This window comes from Macrobrachium rosenbergii, chromosome 12 (genome assembly GCF_040412425.1).
Source record: "Macrobrachium rosenbergii isolate ZJJX-2024 chromosome 12, ASM4041242v1, whole genome shotgun sequence".
Classification (NCBI taxonomy): domain Eukaryota; kingdom Metazoa; phylum Arthropoda; class Malacostraca; order Decapoda; family Palaemonidae; genus Macrobrachium; species Macrobrachium rosenbergii.
The window spans coordinates 63,087,820-63,112,819 of NC_089752.1; the positions used below are offsets into that span (position 1 = coordinate 63,087,820).

General features: G+C 31.6%; 1 protein-coding gene and 1 long non-coding RNA gene across 3 annotated transcripts in view; one reads left to right on the forward strand and one right to left on the reverse strand.

Moving 5' to 3' along the window:
* LOC136843691 (uncharacterized) overlaps nt 1-13,220 on the forward strand; it is a 139,979-nt gene extending 126,759 nt beyond the window's left edge. The window contains exons 2-3 of the long non-coding RNA XR_010854646.1: nt 5,193-5,310; nt 12,798-13,220. This is a non-coding gene — a long non-coding RNA (uncharacterized lncRNA). The remainder of the gene's footprint in view (nt 1-5,192; nt 5,311-12,797) is intronic.
* LOC136843690 (zwei Ig domain protein zig-8-like) overlaps nt 1-25,000 on the reverse strand; it is a 161,633-nt gene that overhangs the window by 23,922 nt on the left and 112,711 nt on the right. The window lies entirely within an intron of this gene.

Here is a 25,000-nt window from a genome sequence, read left to right on the forward strand (position 1 = left end):
ATGTATAAATACCCAAAAACGACAGATATTAGTGTCTAATCCATAGTTTTCAAGGTCGCTGAGGTGAATAGTGACACTCCGATGCCCTTCAGGTCCAAGTTCAACTCTGATAGGAAGTTGGGGAGAGAAGGGGTGGGAGGGGGTGACATGTAAAAATAACCAAAAACTACAGATATTAGTGTCTAGTCCCTAGTTTTTGAGGTTGTTGAGATGAATATTGACACTCCTGATGACCTTCAAGTCCAATTTCAGCCCCAATAGGAAGGGTGGGTGAGTAGGGGTGGAAAGGGGCTGACATGTAAAAATATCCAAAAACGACAGATATTGGTGCTTAATCCATAGTTTTCGAGGTTGCTTAAATGAATAGTGACACTCCCAATGTCTTTTAAGTCCAAGTTTGCCCCAGGAAAGGGGGGGGTGACAAAGGGTCGGAAGGGAGTGGCATGGAAAATAACCGAAAACGGCAGATATTAGCGTCTAATCCATGGTTTTCGAGGTCTCTGAGATGAATAGTGACACTCCCAATGCCCTTGAAGTCCAAGTTCAGCCCCCGATAGGAAGGGGAGGGTGAGAAGGGGTGGGAAGGGGGTGACATGTATAAATAACCAAAAACGACAGATATTAGTGTCTAATCCATAGTTTTCGAGGTCACTGACATGAATAATGATAGTCCCAATGCCCTTCAAGTTCAAGGCCAGTCCTAATAGAAAAGGGAGGAAGAAGGAGTGAAAAATAAAATGTTAAAATTGACAGATATTAGTGCCTAATCCACAGTTTTTGAGGTCGCTGAGATGAGTAGCGACACTTCCGATGCCCTTTAAGTCCAAGTTCAGCACCAGTAGAAATGGGAGTTAAGACGGGGTGAAATATAAAATGTCAAAAATGCTGGGCAATTTAACTGAAGCAACTATCTTAACAGGAAAGGGAGAGGAAGTGAGGGAGAGAGAGTAGAGGGTGTTGGGAGGAGAGAGAGAGAGAGAGAGAGAGAGAGAGAGAGAGAGAGAGAGAGAGAGAGAGAGAGAGAGAGTTTATCGGTTGTTACTCAGAGTATTCCCGGGCAGCACCACGTTGGTCAGCTAATGTGTATATGTATATATATATATATATATATATATATATATATATATATATATATATATATATATATATATATATATATATATATATATATATATATATATATATATATGTATATTTATATATATATAAATATATATATATATATATATATATATATATATATATATATATATATATATATATATATATATATATATACACACACACAATACTTAGGCTTCTATTTTGATATATCTCAAATACTTCTGCAGCCTCCAGCTTCGCAATTTATACTTCGATTCTATTTTCTGACAACGAGACACATAAATGTAAGGGAAAAGGATTTCACAGTTATAACTCTGAAAGACAGAGTTCGCAATTTAGGCAAAGTTACATTCGACGAATTACTTTTTGTTCAGGTATCTTTGCGTTAAATTGATCTTTGTTATTTGGAAGATATTCAATAACGACTTTGAATACGTAGGTCGCATAGGTTCGTGTAGGAGATGCGATTTATTATTATTATTGCTACTCTACTTATTATTAGTAGTAATAAAATAAATAGTATATTAGCAGTTTTAGAGAAGGTTTTAGTTGGGGTAAATGATGTTTTTATGGAGGTAACAAGTGATGAAAGAGTTGCTTCGGATACTCGTGTTTTATTTTGCTATACCAAGCTGGAGTTTTGAAAACCCCTACGCAGCTAACACATCACATTTGGATTACAGTCTATGGCTGCAAACCAACAAAATTATATATTATTATTATTATTATTATTATTATTATTATTATTATTATTATTATTATTATTATTATTATTATTATTATTATTATTATGAGTAGTAGAAGTATTAGTAGTAAAATTATTTTATTAAAAAAGGCTAAAAATTCCTATGGAGCATAAAATGGCATTTAACGTAAGGGTAAAGAATAACCGGATTGGGTTAATGACGAAAATACGTACAAAATATACTTTGCATGTATATAATATACTTTTCTGTCTGTCTGTCTCTCTCGATATGCATGCAAACATACAATATATATATATATATATATATATATATATATATATATATATATATATATATATACATATATGTATGTATATATATACTGTATATATACTGTATATATAAATGACGACAAAATCCACGAAGGAAAGAGAAACAGTGGAGTACAGTACTCCACTGTTTCTCTTTCCTTCGTGATTTTGTCCTTATTTATATATTCATCACGTTCCATATTTTCGTGATTCAGTTATACATATATTTGCATATATATATATATATATATATATATATATATATATATATATATATATATATTTATTTATTTATTTATTTATACATCCGCTCACACTCCAATTCAATTCAGGGAAAAAGAAAGTAAACTAATTCCGTAAAGGAACTTGGCTAAGTTGGTACGGCTTTTGTATAAGCATTCAAAGCCAAAAGATTTTCCTTATAATATACAATGGAAACAAATACAGAAATAGTGTCGTTTAGAAATACTATTCTGTTATTTTTCCTGTCTGTTGATATATTTACTATAAAGGAGACCAAAATAACTTCCAAAGAAGTAGCATTGGGTTTTCGTGTTAAGGCTGTAGTATTTTGCAACCAAATAATAATAATAATAATAATAATAATAATAATAATAATAATAATAATAATAATAATAATAATAATAATAATAATAATAATAATAATAATAATAATATTTCTGTATTTACCTTGGCGAGCAATTATTCAAGAGAAATATAGTCTGTTTGCTATGGCATGAATTTGGCGTCAAATCACATAATTATTCCAAAGATTACTTAAAATAATTCTGAATTTATTTTGATGATTTTGTTTTTTCCTTTTGAAATTGCTCATATTTAATAAAATAATTCATCGAATTTTCGTCAGAATTTTATGTAAATCTTAGATGTAACTTAAAATAGTGTGTTATGTGTATATATATGTATATATGTATGTATGTATGTATATATATATATATATATATATATATATATATATATATATATATATATATATATATATATATATATATATATATATATATATATATATATATATATATATATATATATATACTATAATTATATATATATAACTATATTTATGTATATACATACATATATACATATGTATATAAATATATATCCATATGTATATATATGTATATATATATATGTGTGTATGTGTGTGCGTGTGTGTATACATATACTGTATATAGTTTGTTGATTGAAAAATTCTCATTAGTTATATTATAAAAGAATATTCAGTAACATATTCAAAATGCTAGGTAAGCACACACTGACATAAACACACACACACATATATGTATATATATATACATATATATGTGTGTGTATATAATGTGTATATATATATATATATATATACATATATATATATATATATATATATATATATATATATATATATATATATATATATATATATATATATATATATATATATATATATATATGCAGAGGAAGACGGACGAAAACCACACATAACTAGGCTGTCTTTTTTATTTTATAGCCAACGTTTCGTAATTATCTACAGAATTACATCTTCAGGGCTGTGCATAAGAAAAGATGAAAAAAAAAACAATTATAAGTACAGTCTTAGAATACATTTAAAATATTACAGTAAGAATGAAATAAATAAAAACACAACCAACCTAGAGGCGAGACAGTAAGGAACTAAATGGAAAGAAACCACCACAGTACGGAGTTGAGCTAAATACAATTGACCAGCGAATGTATGAGTATTTAAGGATGGTACAAGTTGTTTTATAAATAACGACTCTTAGATTGTTAAACCTTGAGGGTTGGCAGTATGACCGATGACACTAAAATCTTTGTTCTTAATGTAGGTTTTACATTGTTTTGAATGGTTCCTGATATTGGAGTGCTCTGGGTTCGAGATTCTGCCACCTGTGCGGAAACTAACTCCCCGATGTGAATCAATGCGCACCTTGAGAAGCCTACTGGTGGATCCCACGTAAATCCCTGAATTACATTTAGGGCAAGTATATTTATAGATGACACCAGAGGGCATATAGGGACACAGCTGATCCTTTACTTTAAACAGAGAGCCAATACTAAGAGGATTTTTGGGAGTTAATGTTGCTGATATGGCTGGGAAATGTTCATGGATAATTTTCGTAAATCTTTTTTGAAAAGGTAAGTCACCTACTGTACATATTTGAAGGTTGCAAAGAAATTCATTTTTTGTACTGTTAGGACTTCAGGTCTTCTAGAAGAATGCTTATTTAGTAATTGATTTAACTTTCTATATACTAGCCTAGGGGGAAAACAGTTACCTTTAAAGAAGTTAACTAGAAACAAAATCTCGTTATGAAAGGCATTCCAGTTAGATATGAGGACCAGTGCTCTATTAAGAAAGGTAAAAAATGGAATTAATCTTGAAATTATATATATATATATATATATATATATATATATATATATATATATATATATATAGAGAGAGAGAGAGAGAGAGAGAGAGAGAGAGAGAGAGAGAGAGAGAGAGAGAGAGAGAGAGATGGAGGATATTACATGGATATATAAACATACCATGTGAATGCAAGATATTTTTGGCTCTGTAGACCCAAGGGTGTATTTTTTAGATTAATTAACAAGTTCTTATGATTTACGATATCCCTACACTGAATATAGAGTGAAAACCCAGAACTATCAAAACAAGATGAATACAGATTTGCTCATCGATCGAAAATGAAAGGCTTACTCGTAGGCCATAGGCTAAGTTAATGGCGAGGTGATTAATACATGCAGAAATGGCCAGTCATAAACTGCAGAAAATCCGCGTCGGTTTAATCAGCGTTTCTGCATCCCACTGACAACAGGATCTACGAATTAATTTCAGCAATGAAAACAAGGTCGATTCTTCCAATTTCTTTTAATTGACTAGAATGGTATTAAGTTTTAATGAATTGTAATTTTGTTTCGTGTAATTGGCAGATCAATGAGAGTTATTCACATTTGTTTTCTAATTTTGTTTTTATAAAGGTAAACATTCTTATGACTTTAGCCGGAATTTTGAATTCTATTGATGGATGAACGTCATTTTTTCTTGCCTATGTATTTTCAGGAAGGAGAATGCATCGAACTTTCAAAATAATTCATGAGTAATCCTCGAAGTCTGTTGAATGGCATTGACTGATTCGTACGCAGATGGTTACTCATTTTTTCAATCCTCTACTTTTTATGTAAGTACACGTTTTCTGTTTGTCCGTTTGTGTGTTTATGTCTGACTGTCTCATACGCACAGTAATTTAAGTATACCTTGCATTATCCTTTTTATGGATTCAAACTGCACTTCATGGCATTCCTTGAATTTACAATTATAAGTTACGTGTCATCCTTTTCCTACTCAATATGTGTACAAGACGTCGGAAAGCATTTTTAGATCAGAGTTTGTGGCGCCAATTAACTATAATCAAATTATAAATGTCTTAAGATATGATTCTACTGCGAAATCGAACTATAAATATATAATAATAGCTGATCAACCCGGCGCTGCCCGGGAAAACTGAATAACAACCTATAAACTCTCTCTCTCTCTCTCTCTCTCTCTCTCTCTCTCTCTCTCTCTCTCTCTCTCTCTCTCTCTCTCTCTCTCTCTCAGTATCAATTTCGTGACAGTTTACCACCGTATTTCATCTGGGAAGTATCTCAAACGCTGTGATCAGAATATGAATAAACTACGAATAGACGTTATTCATTTCACTGTTAGACCCCTCAACGCTATTTGTAGGCCATTATAAGTCCAAATCATACAAAGAAAATTTAACACAATATTTCCATGTGATACAGACAATTTGGTATAGGCCTAGGCCAATGATGTCTTTTTATGATATGTGTTACTATAATGAAAATAAACTTCACTGTCCAATTCATAAAAAGCAGAACCAACCCCTCATTTCTAATTTAAACTCATTTATTAATATTGCATGAGAATAGACGTCTTTTTTTAATAAGAAATATTTAGTCTTCAATCTTGTTACGCCTTTTTACTTCTTTCCTATTATAAAGTGAATTGCTGCAATAGTTTCATATTAAGAAAAAAAGTAGCAAAACACTTTCCTTTACGGCTAATTTCAATTCGTGATACGTATTCTTTCTATCGGTTTTAGGGTCGTTTTAACATAACATAATAAATTACAACTCATTATCTTCACAATGACATCAAATTCCTTAAAGTAGAATGTATTATAAACTTATATGGATCATTAGAAAAAAAATTATCGCTATGCATGTCCGTATGCATCTATAAACTGTCCACTTGCACCCTTGGTAATAATGTAATCATGAATCAAACAAAATCTTTCCCTTCTTGGAGGAATGTTAGGCAACTTGTTATTTACTGTTTTGAATAAATATGCTTTGATGAAAGATAGAAATGAATATATATCATTCTAATATGTAACCGTAAACAATAATTTTATTTTCCTAAATGACGGAAGTACTATTCCTTCCTGTGTATGATTACATCAGCAAAAGGTACGAATTGTCGTGTTGTATAAGCTGTGAGTGCTCTGACGTTCGTCGAAGTGCAGTAGTTGCCATTTCTTAATTTAATCCGTATTTGCATCATATACATTTAGCCTCCATAAACGCAGATTCTGCAAGTGCCTTTCGTAAAAGTTTTCCAAATGTAATGATCTACGTTCCTGTAAAGTTTTAATCTAGAATTTTCAGTCATTATCTTCCAGGTAATCAGTACAAGCAATGTGGAAAGAAACTCGTCTTCTGTATGCACTGAAGTGTTTTGCCAATACGCACGATAATTAATTCCAATTATCAGTCGTTGGAGTGTCCAAGCGTGATATTTCGATTATTCTGGACCCCATTTAACCCGGCTTTATAACGAAATACGTCACCGTAACGTCACGAAGCAGTCGCTATAGCGAATTCCGAAGCGAAAAACGAAGAAGAAACTAACGCATTAATGAGGAAATTCGCATTTGTCGGGCTGCCACAGTCTGAGGGTTCGCAGTGGGAGGAGTTTAATGACGTCACCAGAAATCTCGGAGCTTTCCACCCAAGCTACTCGTGACTCCCAGAACGTTACTGAAGAAAAGGCGGACTAAAAACGAAAATTTCATTTGTTTTGTCTGTGTTTGTATGTCTGTCATGGCGTAGAGGTTTGATTTTCAGTTATAAACCTTCCTCGGGTGACATAGAAGCCATGTGCGAAATTTTTTCAGGGTCTGCCAAAAGGTTCGGATTTCTATAGTGGCCAAACAAATATACATACATTCACTATTATGTATATAGAAGAATATTGCATTCACTTCATTCTGGGGAATTCTCAAATATGGAATGCGTCGAGTAATAGATCCTTTGTAAGTTAAGAGCTTTAGGCTTTGATAATCATGGCGAATTTCATTATAATTTTGATACTTTGTACTTCATGGCAAGTACACATCTCTACACCATGCGTATACTTATCGAGACTGTTTGCTCTTTTCACTGCAGATTGCTACACATTACGAATGCAGCAACTAGCCTTCATTAAATAAGTAAATGGAACTTCTGGGTCTTTATAGGTTTGTTAAAAAGCTGGAAAAAGTGATTGTAAAACAATGAAAACACCTCAAAAGATTATGTTTTACTGGGAGCCAATCCGTAAAGCAAAACATTTCAAAATCTAGTGAAAGCATAATTTTTCTAGAATTGCTTTACAATTAAACAAAAATTGGCAAAATAACCCCTCAAATGGTGCAGATTGGCCCCTCAGTAATTTCGATGTTCTGCGAAATGTCTCAGTTAAGTGATTTCAAAACGCTGCAGTATTAATGGAAACCATTTGGAACACAATCATCACTATCATTAATCCATTTGTCTAGAGATAATAATAGAATTCCTGTTAACAAATAATTTTGGGGGGAATTTTACCAGAATCATGGCGTCATGAGTTTCCCGTGCGTTACTCATATTAAATGCCAAATAAACGTGCGAATCCTATAGTGTGTCAAGCGTACTTGGTCAGAAAAGGGGTGAAGGGAGGGTGAAGCAGCGATGCCAAACGTGCTTTCCTCATTCTGAGAATCAGCATTTAGAGACTTTTGATTATTTAAAAGAAACATTATATGAGAAACATATCTAATCATAATTGAGGATAATGTTGTAATTAAAATATTGCTAGAAATAGCATATGAAAATTAATTAAGACTATTAATTATGACGGTGTAACAACTTTCCTGACGTAGTGCCAAATTTGCCTTTGCCCTGAGGAGGTTAACAATTAAAGTTTTGAGTCAGTATTCCTGGGTCACTCCTCATTAAAGGACATCCGTACTTTGCTAACGTGACAAACTTTAGCAATATGTAAAATATACGAAAAAAAAATCCCCCACCCCCTCCAAAAACAAACCTTAATTAACGACCATTAAAAGTAAAGAAAAAATGTAGATTTTATTCCTTAAAGGCGTATCTTCATGTCTGAGAATAACTTGCAGTTCTCAAAAGAAGCGTGAACTCGAAACTCTGCTCTTTATAAGAAAAAGAAAACGAGAAAATACCAAAGAGGATTATAACCGATCAAGATCGGAGGAAAGGATACCCACAATCCGCTAGTTACCTTCGAGAAACGGATATGTTAACTCTGTAAGGTGACTGGCATTGTCCGGCAGAGAGAAATGGATACTGATTTTATTGGAAATAAGAAATGTAGAGTGATATTATATTTTTAATCATATCCGAATGATAAAGCGGCACTGTTATGGAAGATTTCGACATAGGTGGTTCATCCACGGACATATAATTCAAGTACGAATATGGCAGTGACCGTTGCGTGTATTTTTTTCTCTGGAGTCACACCAACTTTTATGGGACACGGCTCAGTGTAGAAAAAAAAATCTATCAATTTGAGAGTGCGTTAAAAATAATCATCTATAGTGTTCTAAAATACATTTAAAAAGCATCTCATTGTTTGTTATGGCATCTGTAAGCTCTCTCTCTCTCTCTCTCTCTCTCTCTCTCTCTCTCTCTCTCTCTCTCTCTCTCTCTCCTCTAGTGGTTTAATATGCAACTGAGAATAACTGAGAATTTGTTATGACTGCCGGGAGAGAGAGAGAGAGAGAGAGAGAGAGAGAAGAGAGAAAGAAGAGAGAGAGAGAGAGAGAGAGAGAGAGAGAGAAAGGAAAATATAATTTTTTCTCTCTCTCTCTCTCTCTCTCTCTCTCTCTTTTAAATGAAAGACCTTTTCACCTTAAGGATAGTACACCTGATAAGTGAAATGGAGAACGGCTTCTAAAATTAATTATGGGATCACAAATACTCAAACATAGGCACTTTTATTATGAATACTAAACATGTCTATGTTTAGTATGTGTGTATGTAATTTTGACAAATTAACATACCTAGACAGACAAAAAAAATACAGATCCTCTTATAGAATATGTCTTATGACTTATTTTATACGTAATTGTTCAGTAAGGTTATTAAAACTACAAAATAACTGTAACTTCCATGGATTATTAACTACCTGTCACTCCCACAAATTATTAACTGTCACTCCCTAAGATTATTAACTAACTGTTACTCCCACAAATTATTAACTGTCACTCCCTAAGATTATTAACTAACTGTCACTCTGTAAGATTATTAACTAACTGTCACTCCCACACATTATTAACTGTCACTCCCTAAGATTATTAACTATCTGTCACTCCTACAAGTTAACTAGCTGTCACTCCATAAATTAATAACTACACACTCCTATAAATTATTAACTAAATATCACTTACATAAATTAGTAACTAAATGTCATTTCTTTAAATTATTAACTGACTGCCACTCTTATAAATGTTTAATTAACTGTCACTCCCACAGATTATTAATTAACTCTCTCCCCCATAAATTATTGACTAACTGCCACTTTAAGAAATTACTGGCTAACTTTTACGCCCATAAAATAATCAGGTAACTCTCACTTTCATAAATTATTAACTAACTGTCACTTCCACAAATAATTCACGACGGGGACTCTCTAAACACACCCGATGTAGGAGGTCAAGGCTAAAGTTACCCAGAATTTCACGAACTTTGAAACACTGAATCGACTCGACAGAGAGAGAGAGAGAGAGAGAGAGAGAGAGAGAGAGAGAGAGAGAGAGAGAGAGAGAGAGAGAGACTCGATTAATCAAAGAGGCAAAGCTGTACGACTCGATTCAAACGCAATAACAGAGTCAAGGGATTTTTTTTTGCTTTTGGATTAGCGTCGGAACTTACGAAATAGACGACCTTCGGTTGCGAAAGTTTGGCGCTCATAATGAAAAATGGAGTTTGTGAACGCTGATGAATGAGAGTTAGTGTGTGTGTGTGTGTGTGTGTGTGTGTGTGTGTGTGTGTCTGGTAGTCTGGCGGTGACAGTTCGTTTTAAGTTCACGTCGAAGGTGGGTTCTGGGAGTGGTTTGAATGAAAATACAGGGAATACAAAATCTATTTTTTATTTGAAATCTGGTCAGAAACATACGGAGATAATGAATGATTCAAATGAATAAATGAAAAATAACAAATTCATATATTGGTTAGATAAAAAAAATACTTGTTAAAGAATACAAGAAAAAACAAAAGCATCCAAATGGTTTCTATATCTGGCAAAATTACGAATTACCATTTTTATTGTACAGTTATGCAGCTAAATTTGCCGAAAAGCGGAAGTGTAATATATTAACTAAAGCAAGAAGAATGCCACTGACTTGTGGAGATCGGGACACACACACACAGAATTATGGAATATTTTTGATAAAAATGAACCAGCATTCAGAGAACCTTGATTAATCGAACCGAACCTCTGATAAAATGAGACTCTGGAGAATTGTTCTTCTTTATTAATCGAATGTACTGATGCAATATCTGGAGAAATAAATTCCTGACTGGATTCTGCCTCATGATTTATTTTTTCAAGCTCTTTAAAATAAAGAGGATAGGACTGAGGTAAAGACATCACTAAACAGGAAAATACTAAATACCAACATTTTTCCATTGACTGAATGAAAAGTATATACTAATGAAAAGTATATACGTTTCCCATGAAATTTCTCTCTTTCGAAAGAAGAAATATGGTGATTAATATGCAATTTCCCCAAAAAAGAAAAACATTAGTGTGTTTTTTTTTCCATTTAGAAGATAGACATGGAACTCTAGATGTGATATTCAGTTCCATTTTTGCAATCAGCAAACCAAGTTCTGTTTATGTTTATTTTTATTTACCGAATTAAATTAATAATTTCTCTATTACCAGAGCTTTCTGAACCACCGAACAGGGATGATGAGAAAATTTGTTAATGTAAAACAATATTTGTGAGTGCTTTCAAAGAAAATGGGAAAGTGCCAGGTTAATGGTAGTGACAGTAATGATAATAAGTATACCTTAGTTTAACCAGACCACTGAGCTGATTAACAGCTCTCCTAGAGAGGGCTGGCCCGAAGGCTAGACTTATTTTACGTGACTAAGAACCAATTGGTCACCTAGCAACGAGACCTACAGCTTATTGTGGAATCCGAACCACATTATAACGGGAAATGAATTTCTATCACCAGAAATAAATTCCTCTTATTCTACACTGGCCGGTCGGAGATTCGAAATCGCTGCCGGCATAGTGCTAGTTGAGAACGGAACCCGCTCATCCAACGAAGAACTGTAGTAATGATAATGAAAATGCTAACGATAAAATCCAGTGTTGATGTCTTTATCCGTTTTTTTTTTTTTTTCATAGTAACAACTATAAACTATAGTATACAGGCAGGAAAGCCACCTGTAGATTTGCCATCCCTCAGCCCAGTGCCAGCCTCTCATCAGTTGCCCTTATATGTAAGCAGAATGAAGGTGATTTAATCAGAGATTTAGGGCGGTAAGCAACGATCCGAGGGTCGTATCTTATCTTCTCGACTCTCCCTGTATTACCTTCGCTTTTGAAGTTATAATAATAATAATAATAATAATAATAACAATAATAATAATAATAATAATAATAATAATAATAATAATAATAATAATAATAATAATAATAATAATATGCCATATCACGTTTTGAGGAATATTATGTCACAAGAACAATTTGTTTAATTTTCGTTGGCTTTCACCATTAATATTCATAATAACTAAATTATTGGTCATTATCAAATAATATGAAGAAGTTTCTGTGTAGTTATAACTTAGAAATATTCATAACAACTAAATTATTGGTCATCATTAAATAACAGAAAAAATCTGTGTAGTCATAAATACGAATGAAACGTTAACCGTCAATTCCACATGATGTTCTAAGAGTTAATTCTCAGGTGTTACAATATAATCAATCTTCCTTCGGTTTTTATCTACGTACGTTACCTTCGTGTAGGTTCCATTGATCAAAAGTTTGAATTCCGTACAATATTAGTGAATTTTTTAATTTGATAATTATATTAACTTCCACCTAAATTACTTCATTTCCTTGTGTTGATAAGGATTCCTTTATTTATTTTGCTTGAGAGTTAGTACATCAAAGCAGACGAAGGTAAATGTCTTCACTGCGTTCGGAAAAAATAAAAGTAAAGTAATTATCTGCTGTCTGATTTGCTTTTAATCTTATTTTTTAAAGTTAAAAATTGTGTGACAAGATTTCATTAAATACTGAAAAGTATTTTCTTGAAATTGTCTTATTTTAGTTAATATAAAATACTTTTTTTTCCCTTAATCCAACAGGTTATTGCGTTCGCTCCACTCTCCTTGGAGACATCAGCTTTGTTTGGACGGTCGTTGCCATGGTAACGAGATTGGAACACCCAATCAGAGCTCGAGTACCAGTTGCTTTTGGTGACCCAGCATAATATTCTCTGTCTGAAATAAGAACAAGAAAGCAGTGTAGAAGGTTGCTCGCGCTTGCTGAACTGCTGTTTGGGATTTGGAGAAATTCATCGGCGTGAACACCTTGGTCTTGTCTATTATTGGACAGCATATTGTGATAGTTTTCTGTGGTACTATTTCACTTTGTTTATTCACCTGCGATGATTTATTGATAATTATACAACCAAATTGTTTTGTACGTGTTATGTTTAGAGAGAGTGAAAGAGAGAGCATGTTTTTAGAAAACGCCGACATATTTTAAAAGACTGTCCAGTATATTTCACTGTCATTTGGATTTTTTTTGTAAAAAAAAAAAGAATGATTATTAAAAATTATGAAGTTTCCAGCTTTTTAATTTTGAATTTACCACTTCGCAAGTGTTGTAATACATTTTAAAGTCCATTGTGTTTGTAAATGCTTTTACCTAAAATAAACTTTATTCTCTGGAGGCTAACTGAGTCTTATCTTCGAGAAAAGTTGCAGAAGCAACTTGCAACAATGGTTAACCCTGTAAAAGCCTTGAACTGTCTTTATAGTGTTTTTACAATCTCTCACTATGAAACAGGTGGAGAAACTGAAAGTATAAAAAATTTCTCGCCAGGAATGAACGCTATGAAATAAAAACTGCCCGTAACTGGTTCTCCAACTTTAAAACATAAAGAGGAAAGGCTTCCTTTGGAGCTATACTTATGAATGGAATATGAAATGCTGGGTTGGTAGAGTGATTTGACTTAAAACTGTAGTGGAATAGTTTCTTGCAGAATCATCTACTGTTTTTCCTTACAGATTCATCTTCTTTGATCTCTTATGAACATTAGAAATTAAAACTGTATATAATATGAATGATGCAGAATGTACAGCAACCTCGTTTATATGAAAAGAAAGGCATTAACCTAACTCTGTTTGAGGATAGACGCCATATTATTCTAGTCTGAGTCATAATGTATTTAGGCAGACGATTTTCGTCGGTGTAGCCAAATCGTAAGAAAGGTGTTTAGGAAATCTTTAAATTCAGGTATTTTCATGACTTGTTTGAGTCTTTTTATAATTGAATCTAGGTACTCTTAACTATATGGACAGTTTACAAATGAAAAAAATAATTTTAATAAATTCCCTGTTTTATTTAACATATCTGTGGAAACGTGTGTGCATGATTGTAACCAACAGTTTCCATGATAACAGGTTTAAGATTAACCAACCAGAATTCCAACTGCAGGCGGGTTCAGTGACCATTCTAAAACCAGTACATATTTACTGCCTTAACTATATATATATATATATATATATATATATATATATATATATATATATATATATATATATATATATATATATATATATATATATATATATATAATCTGTTTAAAATCGAACTAAAGCTTTTAAACTCCATTATTTTCTAGTAATTAAAAAAGCAAAAACCATTGCAATGGTAGTTGTGCATCATCCTTCAAAATTGCAAAGTATATTATATAAAAAATTAAAATAAATTTTGATGGTTTTATCTTTAACCTTTAATTACTGTCTATTAGGATAATATTTTTCATCGTAAAAGCTATTCATTTTCTCAAAAAGGGAAATAACACATATAGTACTCTTAAATTCTGGTCACGGGTAAATTTTTTAAACAGCAGGGCATAAAACAGGTTGCTTTCCCTGTTTGACATAATTATGAATGAAGTAAGAAACATCAGTCATTTGGCAGCTTGGAAATATTTACTACTGCTGGTGTGATTGGTCACTCAAAACGAGTGCCATGACGAAAACATAGGTTGTCATGGCAACAACCAATCAGAATTCGAACAACAGGCGTTGTCAGTAGCCAATCCAAACTTTGTATGTATTTCCCGCCAAAAATATTCAGCGAGCTCTGGGTTTTATGCGTTGCTGTTTGCTAATTTTCCAAACTCGCCAAATTTTGCAGGTTTTTCCTTTAAAATAAACTTTTTGGTGGGTAATTAATTAATTTAAAGCGAATGTTTCTATACATAATTGCATATTTCGTAAATTTCTAATGAAACTTACTTATTGTAATTGCTACAAAAAATTGATTTTTTTGGGCATTGCTTTGTTTCATAATCATTGCTTTATTATTCTGTAACTCACTGATAAACAATATTCTTTATTCAGTGTACATTAAAACATCTATTTAATGTACATTATGATTAATTTTGGTTATTATATAGTTTTTACCATTAATACTGTTCCATAAAATAAAAAATATTTCATTATGAATAAATGATATATCAACATGAATTTTGGGCACTTTGTAAAATTCAAAAACAGCAGTGCATAAAGTGGGTTGCTTTCCTTTGTAGACATAAAGTAAGAAACGTCAGTCATTTGGCAGCCTAGTAATGTTTACTGCTGCTGTGATTGGTCACTCAAAACGAGCGTCATGACGAAAACAACGGTTGTCATGGTAACAACCAATCACAACTCGAAAACCAGTAGCCAATCCAAACTTTGTATATATTTCCCGCCTAAAATACTCAGCCAGTTCCTGGGTTTTATGCGTTGCTGTTTGCTAATTTTCCAAAACCACCAAATTTTACAGGCTTTTTCGTCATTTGCAAAGTCCTTCAAAATAAAATTTTTTGGCGGTAATTCGATGCAAATGATTATATATAATTAAACGTTTCAAGTTGAGACTTACTTATTGCAATTGCTACAAAAAAAATTTATTTTTTTTGTCATTAATTTGTTTCATAATCATTGCTTCATTATTCTGTAACTCACTGATAAACAATATTCTTTATTTAGTGTACATTAAAACATCTATTTAATGTGCATTATGATTAATTTTGGTTATTATATAGCTTTTACCGTTTATACTGTTTCCTAAGATAATAAATATTTCATTATGAATAAATGATATATCAACATGAATTTTGGGCACTTTGTAAAACTCAAAAACAGCAGTGCATAAAGTGGGTTGCTTTCCTTTGTAGACATAATTATGAATGAAGTAAGAAACGTCAGTCATTTGGCAGCCTAGTAATGTTTACTGCTGCTGTGATTGGTCACTCAAAACGAGCGTCATGACGAAAACAACGGTTGTCATGGTAACAACCAATCACAACTCGAAAACCAGTAGCCAATCCAAACTTTGTATATATTTCCCGCCTAAAATACTCAGCCAGTTCCTGGGTTTTATGCGTTGCTGTTTGCTAATTTTCCAAAACCACCAAATTGTACAGGCTTTTTCGTCATTTGCAAAGTCCTTCAAAATAAAATTTTTGGTGGTAATTCGATGCAAATGATTATATATAATTAAATGTTTCAAGTTCATCATACAACTTGTAATTGCTGAATAATAAAGCAATTAAATTTTTACCAATGATTTGTTCAGAACAATGTGCAGCTTGGTTTTTTTTGTAAAAACAATTGCTTCAGTTTTTTAAGGCTTTTTGATAATAAAGCAATTATTTACTTTCTTTTTTTGCTTTAGTTATATCATTCATAAAAGACAAATAATTTAAGTTTATGAGGATTAATACTTGCTTTATTCTCTCTCTCTCTCTCTCTCTCTCTCTCTCTCTCTCTCTCTCTCTCTCTCTCTCTCTCTCTCTCTCTCTCTGTTTCTATACACACACATACATCATATATATATATATATATATATATATATATATATATATATATATATATATATATATATATATATATATATATATATATATATATATATATATATATATATATATATATATATATATATATATATATATATATATATATATATATATATATATATATATATATATATATATATATATATATATTGTGTGTGTGTGTGTGTGTGTGTGTGTGTGTGTGATCAACATATCCTTTGATTATAATTTATCTTATTTAAACGTAAGCAGAAGGTATTAAAATATATCGTTAGCTCCTTGTGTTCAAAAAGCGTGAAAAATATTCATTTATAGAAAAATATATATTCATTAGTATAGTGAAACAAATAAATATTTATTGCTCACATCTTTCAAAATCCCAGGATATAAATAATACTGAAGATAATTTTTAAGTTTTATTTTTTACCATAAATGACTGTCTTTTGAAATATTTTATACGGGTATTCATTTCAAGTAAAGAAGAGAAGTAGCATGTAAATAAACTGCAAAATACACACCTTAAATTCTGGTCCACTGGGGAAGGCTTTCAAGAGCAGTACATACAAGGTCTGAGGAATTCCTTTGTCGCCCCAATAATGAATGGAATATGAGACTTTACTTCGGCCGCCTGGCTAACGGATTTTATCCTGGTCAGCATTCTATCAATAGCCATAGATATTGTTTACAATAGGAATAACTAGGATTATAATATTTTCATTGCAATTTGTATACATTGAGAGATATTTAAGTAAGTTTGTTTACAGAAGAGATACCCTTATTTTCCCTCTTTAAGAATAAAGCAGACGATTTTTTTGCAGTGTGCCACAACTGACATTTTCCAGGGTTCTCTTTTCATTATTGAACAGTTTCTCTCTTTCTCTGTCATCCTTGGTAACCTGGATAGTATCGTAAACGGTAGTTGCCATGGTAACAACGAGGAGACAACCAATCAGAATTCGAACAGCAGACGTCTTCAGTAGCCAGTCCTAACGAAGTATATATTTCACGCCTCAACTATCAAGACAATTACTGTGAGTTCATGCGTAACGTTTGCACTTTTGGAAACCTGGCTTTTTCGTTTTTTTTTTTTTTTATAATGTAGGGACGTAGCATATAAAACCTTTTCGATATAAATCTAGTAAAAGAGAGACTGTTTACAGTTTGACTACTGCAAAACTCAGAAATAAATTGAACTACCAGCATATTACAGGTAAACACGGTTAAAATACTGATGCACTTTGTTAGCCAACGATTTCTTTCAAATTGTAAATTGAAGTCTGTTTTACATAACTAATTAATAATTGGCAAGAAGATAATATATTTATAGCGAAAAAATTTTGTAATTGTTTAAGACAGATTTATGTAAATTCCTTACAGAACTTTTACTTGTTTATAGTTGAAACCAGCAGATGCAGAGACCAAGCTACTTTTTACTGTTTAAAAGTCATAGTACTTTTGACGTAGCCTGGACAAAGAGATAATCAGAAATGTTATTCATTACCCTTACATTGACTAAAACTTGAAAGCAATCAGTTCAGTAGTTTTAAGATGTCCCTTGAACCCGATTGTAGTATTTTTGGATCTGCAGGGAAAAGCGTCGACACTGGAGTTGGGTAAGTGGGGCTTCAATACTTCCGTCTCTCCATCTATTGTGCTGATATTGTGCAATATCTATGAAAATCTGGACGTAACTCTATCTCAAAATCCGAAGATGAGAGCACAATCGCCATCATTTTCCTTTGAAATATTCTATTTTGTTAAGAAAATAAACTGGAGGACGACTTCTCTTGGCCCAAAGGTACACGACAATATAACTGAAGACCTTTTTTTATTTTTATACGACGCTCTTGGGTGAGAGAGTGACCTTTCTTTCCTTCATAGCTGGTCCTATGTAAGGTAAATTTAGAAGCTCTGCCTTCATAAATCTCGAAGTTATTCATGGCAAAACTCTGGAGAAGAATAAATGTAAAGTTAAAAATAATGACTAATTACATATTTTCAGTGGAATAACAAAGATAATAGCTAAAAATAAATTTTCTGCTAGTTACACATTTTTCTCATTAAACACAATGCTGTCAATCTTGTTAGAGAGAGAGAGAGAGAGAGAGAGAGAGAGAGAGAGAGAGAGAGAGAGAGAGAGAGAGAGAGAGAGAGAGAGAGAGATGCAGGCCTGGAACGCTATAATCAAGAACTAAAAGTTTCATTGAGCTATAAATGATTTATACATTTGGGAAAAATAACCACTAAATACAAGGGTAAATTAAGAAATATAACAGGGCAACAGTGAATTGGAACTAAAATTACCAAACCACCAAAAACTTACACAAACTGGTTTCCGAAATCTATAGTCTCACTTGAATAACACATCGTATCGATATGGAAAAAATACATAAATCGTCATATATATTTTTTACAAACACACACACACACAGACACACACACACATATATATATATATATATATATATATATATATATATATATATATATATATATATATATATATGAATATGTATATATATATATAAAACACATAAATATATATATACAGTATATATATATATATATATATATATATATATATATATATATATATATATATATATATATATATATATATATATATATATATATATATATATATATATATATATATATATATATATATATATATATACACACACTCACACACACACACACACACACACACACACACACATATATATATATATATATATATATATATATATATATATATATATATATATATATATATATATATATATATATATATATATATATAGTATATGTGTGTGTATATATATACCATATATGTGTGTGTATATATATATGTGTGTGTGTGTGTGTGTGTATAAGAGTTCCTCAGTAAACCATAGTTGAACCTAACGATCGTCCCAGCCCGAAATCAGTAAATCCGAATAAGCATTCCACCTCCTGCCTTTTGCAAAAATCATCGCAATTAAATTCACAAATAGTTTTGGAACTGCCTGGAATTGCGTGGAATTTGGGCTGGGGGGTGCGGGGGGAAGTGGTAGCATTTATTGAAAACTAATCATCGGTGAGTATATTGCACACAACCTGGTGGTGCTTGTGGTATGCATTAAAAATTCGGGTGGGCCAATAGCATTTCGGTCGCAGGTTTCAAATTAAAAGCTTGTGAGAGAGTTATGGGGGGGAAAAAGTCCAATGCGTTTAGCGGATGGGTGACAGACAGACAGACAGACAGAGATAGAGAGAGAAATAGGATTAGAAATTAAGGTTCGGTAAATTACTGATAACCTTAAACCTATCCGTAAAAAGGGTTCATAAAATGTTTATAAAAATATTTCGTGATAAGGTAAACTGCGTAACATTTATACTGTTAAAACACTTTTAAATCATTGATAAGAACGTTGCTGCAATAGTATATTAACCTCGTAAACTACGTCAGTATTTTATAAAGTGTGAAGTAATCATTCACAAGGCTTAATTGTTTCCTCTTAATAAACAAAATATCACACTACAGTTTTAATACACTGTATTACCTCCAGTAGTTCACAGATACCTCACAATTTTGTAAATATTTCTAAAGGACCTCCAAGTTCTCTGCAAGCTGCTATAGCTGAGATTGCTAGACACACGTCCTCTTGTTCAACTAAAATGAAGCTAGTGGGCTGCAGACTGGGATCAAAACGGACCTCACGACCACAAGGCCAGTTCTCTACTACTGCCCTACTTCACCAGCACTATCTCTCTCTCTCTCTCTCTCTCTCTCTCTCTCTCTCTCTCTCTCTCTCTCTCTCTCTCTCTCTCTCTCATTTTATTATATTCTGAGAGGAAATACTGCAGTAAATCTATACGGGAAATTACCTGGGAAAAAAAGAGCAAATGTCCAGCGAAAAATTATCCAGACAATTCTCGATATCGCCATTAATCAGAGATCAGGCGATGCGCAAAAAGTGATAAATCTAATTGCTGCCAATAGAAGAAGATGGTCATTTTTAACCGAACCCTGTTTATTATTATTATTATTATTATTATTATTGTTATTATTATTATTATTATTATTATTATTGATTAATTAATTAAGAACCGACCAAGAATCTCGTTCCAGTTGTTAATGGGAGAAAAATATATATGAAGTAATATTTGTTGCCATTTTTCTTTGCATTTACACATTCTTACATATTTTACTTATGAAAAATTGTAGCACTGTGCATCTCAGTCATTTTTAGAAATTATGAATAACAAGAACCAGACTCAAATTTCACTTAATGGGTTTTTTATTGCAGTTGTTGTTACAAAAAGACAACTTTTAGAAATGAAATTCCCAATTGTGTAATATCACTAAAATTATTTTATTTCTCCATAATAATAATAATAATAATAATAATAATAATAATAATAAATAATAATAATGATAATAATAATAATAATAATAATAATAATAATAATAATAATAATAATAATAATAATAATAACATCTGGGATAAGGCTTCGCGCAGCCACCCTAATCCCCTAACGGCCAATCAAAATTAAGCTCCTCTCCCACCAACGGCCTCCCCTACATAAACAGACTGATGGAGCCCATTTATCCAGAACCAAACAAACCCGTCCAGAAGATAGTCATCAACGCCCTAAGGAAACCCTTTACGAGGATTCTCTATCACCTGAGAGCGACTCAGAGATAGAATTTACTACAAGCTCCTGAATAAAACTCTACGGAGTCTCCGCGCCGTGTTTAATTACCTCCCGAGTGCTCACGCATAAAAAATTATTATTATTATTATTATTATTATTATTATTATTATTATTATTATTATTAAGCTGAACCCAATCCCATGGAACAAACCTACAGGGCCACTGACTTAAAATTCAAGCTTCCAAAGAATATAGTGTTCATCTGGAAGATGTAACAGAAAGTAACCGGAAATAGGAAATCAATAACTCCTGCCTTTCCCCATAACCATATTATGAATATCGGTCAACTTTTAGAAAATGTAGCATTGGAGGGAAAAGAGTCATGACAAGAATTGAAAAGACCCAGTGTGGCATCAGTTCATCGGATGCTGCCATTATTTTTAACAGAGCTTGGTTAAATAAGTGCCTACTCCCTGCATAATAATAATATTTATTACCATTATTATTTCTTCTTTACAACCCAATAAGACTTATAACTTGAAGAGCAAGGAGGAAATGAATGATGATATAGGAGAATGCACTTACTACCTCCGTGAATAGTATATACCTTTCTTTCCAGAGATAAATCCTGTATACGAAACAAGACTAATCAAAGTGCAGATAGTCTCAAATAGGAACGATTATTCAGGCAAAAATATTACAGAGGAATTCACTGTTTTGGTTTTGGGATAAGTTTTGTGAAAGATAAAGTTACAGTATAATATATATCAAATATATAGCAATTACGCGTATGAAATATATATATGCAGTAATATACAAATAAATAGAACATATAAAATATATAAGATTTAGTATATATATATATATATATATATATATATATATATATATATATATATATATATATATATATATATATATATATATAGTATATATATATATATATATATATATATATATATATATATATATATATATATATATATATATATATATATATATATATATATATATATATATATATATATATATATATATATATATATATATATATATATATATATATATATGAGCGACATAGTAAAAACTGCAGCAAATATTTCATTTAAAGATATTTCAAAATTGTAAATATTTACAAAATGTACATCAGTCATAGTAAACATTTTGCTTGAAACTTGAAAAATAAGCTTCATTTTTTTAGAAAATAGTTTATCTTGACATTATAGCCTTTTTTCAGAAAGTAAATATAGACGTATTAATGAAAAATCACGAATTACAAAATGAATAGCTTTTACATTTACGTAGCTATGATGTTGCTGAAAAATTCTTACTGCAGCTTTGCGTAATTTTTATCATTCTTCCTTTTTTTATTTATCAGAAACATAAACATTAGACCTGCATCAACAACTACTGTAAAAAATAACTAAAACAATACTCAGAGAAAGTACCACGCCTAGAATTTATCTTCAATAATTCTCGCTCCAGCTTACTAAGGGTATATCATTTCCCTCCTACCTTTATCTTTTATATATGAAAATAAACAAAAACTTCGTCAAAGGTTATACTAAAAATATAGAACACATAATGGATAACAAACGTGAATTACCTACCGCTCGGTGAGCATTGTTTTTAACATTCTTTACAGCAGTTTAATATGGGAATACAATTTTCACCCCACAGTTTCCTATAACAGATGATCTCAATACGCAATAAGACCTTAACTGAAAGTAAAGTAAAACAGCGAAAATTTAACAAGGATGTATTAAATATCGTCATGTGGACTTGGCTTTAATTATTACCACTCAGCTTGATAAGAGAATATAATATTCTCCCCATATTCGCCTTCCTATTTGTGTAAATAAATATTAAATACTCGTAAGGCGGGTTTAGTAAAAATTTGGAATATACTGAAAATAAACTAAATATCGCGTTGAGAACTTAACTTCGAACATTCTCGCTGGAGCTCAAGAAGGGAGCACAATTTTCCTCCGACATTTCCTACTTTTATATAACTAAAATTCCACATCAAAATGTCTTCGATCCATCTGAGGAGACGTCGTCTCTCAGTGTCCGATTCCATTAAGTGGATATCTTATTATCACAGAAATATCGAACCTTTACCATCGTCAGCTTTTGGCAGGGGTCCAGTGTAGGGAGAGAGGAAAATCCTAAGATAAAATAGGAATGGGGTTGGGTAATGAAATAAAGAAACGAGATACACTATAGTGAAATAAACATTTTGTTTTGTGTGCGCATTTCGAGAAAGGATATATTTGTCAAGCAATTTTGTTGAATTTCCAGTGCATTTAAAGGTTATTTGTTGTTATCGTATAATTAATAGGCAGTTATAAAATTATGCAAAATTACTTACAATATTGGAATTGAATTGAATCCCATTTAAAATAAGATTTTAGTTTAAAGCATGTAAAATAGCCTTAGGCTCGAATTTCCTACAAGGAAAGGCCAGGAATGATAGCAAGATGAGTTCTTGAACACGTGAAATTTGAAATTTATACTTTAAATCATCACTCTGTCCATTCAACTAAGCGTGAACCCTTGCCATTTTTAAATCGAGATTCAGTCCCGAACCTTCGTCCCCCTGGAATGTTTTCATAAATAAAATCAGCAGTAGCATTAGAAGTAATCAAAAACTTATCTCCATGGATTTCAGGTTAATTAGAAAATAGACTAATGATTTCCCGAAGTTATCTCCATCATTTATGGTGATTTAAACTTGGAAGTTTTTCGTTCCATAACTAGTTTGATTGAATGTGAACGTTGAGGTGTCTCGATATATATATATATATATATATATATATATATATATATATATATATATATATATATATACGTATATGTATATATATAAATAAAGATAAAATCCACGAAGAAAGAGAAACACTGGAGTGCTGCTAGGCCTTTCGACTCTGTCGTCCTTTACTTAGGCTGCCAAGTAAAGGACGACAGTACTTAGTCTGCCAAGTAAAGGACGACAGAGTCGAAAGGCCTCGCAGCACTCCAGTGTTTCTGTTTACTTGGTGGATTTTATATTTATTTATATATTCATCACGTTCCATATTTTCGTGATTCAGTTACACACACACACACACACACACACACATATATATATATATATATATATATATATATATATATATATATATATATATATATATATATATATATACATATATATATAAATTATATATATATATATATATATATATATATATATATATATATATATATATATATATATATATATATATATATATATATATATATATATATATATATATATATATATATATATATATATATATATATATATATAAAATTTGATATATAATCTATATAGGAGAGTATGCTTTAAGACCACATGGCATCTTCTTTCCAATATACTTCAGGATAATTCATGAAGGATAATGCACAGAATTGTTGAGATCTCAAAATACCTAAACTTGCCAATGCAAATTCTCAAGACATATTTACTCTCCTCTCTCTCTCCACATACCACAATACCACTTTTACTCTCACTAACACCAAACTATCTAAAAGAAATCAACTTGCACTCTCTCGAGACCTTTAATTAAAATCTCTCTGGTCAGATAAGTAATTGCACATTTTCAAGACAAGAAGAACGGGGGTTACATTTGCTGAATGATAAATGTCCCAATGTGGCCTCTGTTTCTCCACAGTGATATCTTTTGTTGTATCGTCTATAATCTCAAAGGTATATGAGAGACTCTTTTGCCTTATGGAACTGTGTCAGCTAAAGTCCCAGCGTATGGACTTGGTCTTAACCTT